This window comes from Phoenix dactylifera, chromosome 12 (assembly GCF_051530095.1).
Source record: "Phoenix dactylifera cultivar Ajwa chromosome 12, Ajwa_hap1_PhDact_Kaust_v1.1, whole genome shotgun sequence".
Classification (NCBI taxonomy): domain Eukaryota; kingdom Viridiplantae; phylum Streptophyta; class Magnoliopsida; order Arecales; family Arecaceae; genus Phoenix; species Phoenix dactylifera.
Window position 1 is genome coordinate 9,656,413 of NC_143201.1, and position 3,768 is coordinate 9,660,180.

Below are 3,768 nucleotides of genomic sequence, written 5' to 3' on the forward strand. Positions count from 1 at the left end.
GACCCAATAATATTGGGTTTAAGCCCAAATGAGCAACTCCCCATTTCCCTCTTCACCGAAGAACAACAGCATCAATCCGTGAGGAGCTTCCCAGCATCTTCAAAACCGTCCGTGTGGCTCTCCAAGCGGCATCCGATCGTTTCATCTTCGAATTCCCTTCCCATCAAAACAAATTCCCAACGGCATCAAGGGAATTCCGAAGACCAAACCGTCCGCATTCAAGCTATCAGCCCATGTCGCTTCCACGTTCAACGTTTCCAGCATCCTTCGGTCTTCCCAGCCACACCGCTAAAGGTGTCTATAAAAGGAATCGGGAGGAGGAAGGAGGGGATTCATTCCTACACAGCCGACGGAAGAGGACGGGCGGCCAGCAGGATCCATTCGGGAGCATCTCCTCTTCCGATCCATCTACTCAACCGAGCGTGTGAAGAGGAGGAGGCCCGCAGCCGTGCGACGGAAGAGGAAGAGGCCAAGGGAACCAGCGAAGCAACCATTTGCATCTCCTCTTCGATCTTCCCATCCGGTGGAGGAAAGGGAGAGAGGAGGAGGCCACTCGGGAAGGAGGAGAGGCCAACGGAACCGGCGGAAGAGGAAAGAAACAAGAAAAGAAAACAGAGCACTCTGTTTTCTTAAGAGAAGAAAAAAAAAAGAAAAAAAGCAAAGGGGATTTATGTTTTATTTTATTTATTCTATACTAATCCCTTTTATAAAATTGCTTGCATCTCATATGGATAGCTAAATTTTTTTAAGCTAAGGCTAGAGAAAAGCCTAGCATTTTCTTCATGTATTTCCTTTAATTATCAATTGGATTTTAATGTTTTTGATTTGATTTATGGTGCAGTAGATTGATAGAAATTATTTCAAACTTATATATTTTCTTTGATTTGTTATTTCCTTCGGGTATAACAGATGCTTAGAAATCCCTGTAGTTTAAAATAGAATTACTGTAATGCTGCCCATAAAACTAAATCTATTTTACTATGATTAATAGGTGATTTTAAGAAAAGCATGATGAAATGCTAGGCTGAATCCTGATGCCTTAGTTATATTTTTGTCAATCCGAATATTATTCAGCCTTTAGTTTTTGTTCACTGTCAAATCCCTGTGGATTCGATCTCGGACTCACCGAGAATATTACTTTGCTACACCCTATACTTGGGGTATTCTACATTTAATTTTCCTTTTTAAAAGAGCAAGATTAAAATCGTAGCAAGTTTTTGGCGCCATTGCCGGGGATTTGCAACGTGCAAACGAGAACAAGGCTAAAAATTTCAAATATTTAATTTCTAGTTCTTCAATTTTTCTTTATTTTTAACACAGCTGAAATTTTAAATCTTTTCAGATTCAAGGACGACAAAGCAGGACCAGTAACGAGGAAGATCAAGATCACATTTTTGGATTCCCGGAGTGAACGAACTCCGGCCGTGAGTATTTAAATTAATTTTCCTGTTTTGCTCAGACTAGTCCTATTTTTCCTAGATTAGAATTTTACTTTTGTTTTAAAAAAAATTAAAAAAATTATTAATTAAAATAATAAAATAATAAAAAAAATAAAAAAATAAAAAGAAAAAAAAAATTAGCTAGTTTGTTTGATCAACTATTCAAATGCAATTTAATGTCATGACATAAAATGCTAAAAATCTTCTTGATTGTTGCATATAGTATAAAGCATTTGCATAAAATAATCTAAGGGTTGAACCCATTAAAAAGATAAGGTCGGGATTTCATCACTCGTCCTTAGCCCAAAAATCATCCCAGTGCATCAATATCCTAAGCTTAATTAAAATCAACTAGACGTTGGCCCCTAAGGATAATCGAGCTCAATAGGACGAAGACCATTGAAAGTTGCACCAATTTCGCTCTATGACCCCAGTCGATGTCTAGGCAAGCTTTGTCCCTTTAAGTGATTAAAGGGAGACAGTTTCTGTTCGAGGAAAGTGGGTTTTAAGTGGGACCTTTGCTATACGCATCGTGACCCCTCCACTTTCCTGGGAGCTTACCTGGTCGACTAGGTTATTAGACCGGATTGGAGGCTTAAGTGTACTCTTCAAACCAGTTAGGAGCTGTCTAGAAATTTTTAGGAAAACATTAGAAATAAAGGTGCTATGCTTTGATATTGTTTGATTGTAAATAATTTTAGTAGCAGGGTGTCAATATTCATAGCTTTAGGTAATATTCATACTCATCCAAAACTCTAAAAATATATATATATATATACAAAATAAATAAATAAATAATTAATAATAATAATAATTAAAAAAAAATCGACTGGTTAATTGGTCAGTATATGCGGTTGTGGCAAAGGGATAAAATGAAAAGATTATTTCGAGTTGAATCAAGGGATAAAAGTTCAAATAATCAAATGGAAGATAATGGTAGTAATCAGGGAGATAATGAATTTCAAGATGACTTACCTATTAGAACGCTTCGTGATTATCTACAACCCATTAGGATCAGTACCCCATCCTGTATGGTTATTCCTACTGCTGCGGGAGCCTTTGACATGAAACCAGGAATAATCCAATTACTCCCAAAGTTTCATGGACTTGATTCTGAAAGTCCCTATTTGCACCTAAAAGAATTTGATGAAGTGTGTTCAACACTTCAATTTAATAATATCAATGAAGAGGTAGTGAAGCTTAAGTTATTTCCTTTTTCTTTAAAGGAAAAAGCTAAGTCATGGTTACATTCTTTAAGACCTAGGACCATAGCTACCTGGCAAGAGATGACAAGGGAATTTTTAAAGAAATTCTTTCCAACACATAAAACGAATACACTTAGAAGAAATATCATGAACTTCGCACAAAAAGATGGAGAAACATTTTTTCAGTGTTGGGAAAGATTTAAGGACCTTCTACTTGCTTGCCCACATCATGGATATGAAATTTGGAGGGTCATTAGTTTCTTTTATTATGGTTTGTCCTCCAATATGAGACAATTTGTAGAAATGATGTGTAATGGTGAATTCATGAGTAAGGAACCAAATGAAGCTTGGGATTATTTTGATCTTTTAGCAGAAAATGCACAAGCTTGGGATACAACAGATAAAAATGAAAAATCAAAAATAGCACCTAATGCAAAAGGAGGAATATATCTTATTAAAGATGATAATGATGTCAATGTAAAAATTGCTAATCTGACTAGGAAGGTTGAAGCCATGGAATTAAGCAAAGCCAATATAGGAAAAGCACAAACTATTGTTGAAAGTATATGTGGAATTTGTGAGAGTAATGCACATGTAACCAAGGATTGTCCTACAATCCCTGCTTTTCAAGAAGTGTTGCATGATCAAGCAAATTTCACTAATACTTATAAAAGACCATTTCCAGAAACATATAATCCTAGTTGGCGAAACCATCCTAACTTTAGCTGGAGACATGGACCCACTGCCAATGAATCTCAAGGAAATTCTGTTCCTACTCCTTATGTGCCACCACATAGGAAATCCCTTGAAGATACTTTGCAAACCTTCATGCAAGGGCAGACTCAAATAAATCAGAATACAATGCAATCACTCCAAGAACTTAAAAATTCTGTAGGTAGAATTGAGGCTCAACTCAATGTTAGGGAAAAAGGGACATTTCCAGCCCAACCTCAATCTAACCCAAAGGGTCAACATGAGGTCCATGAAGCAAGTTCATCCCAACCTAGATTTGAACAAGTTAAGTCTGTTACGACCCTTCGTAGCGGAAAAATAATTAACAAAGAAATTCCGACAAAAGATGACAAACCTGAAAAATCTATTGAAAAGAAGGATGAAAATAATAC

The 3,768-nt window shown here is 36.6% G+C and overlaps 1 non-coding gene across 1 annotated transcript; it reads right to left on the reverse strand.

Moving 5' to 3' along the window:
* Window positions 1-2,773: 2,773 nt before the first annotated feature.
* Window positions 2,774-2,880, reverse strand: LOC120112073 (small nucleolar RNA R71). The gene has a single exon (XR_005513571.1). It is a non-coding gene; the product is annotated as a small nucleolar RNA R71 (small nucleolar RNA).
* Window positions 2,881-3,768: the final 888 nt, after the last annotated feature.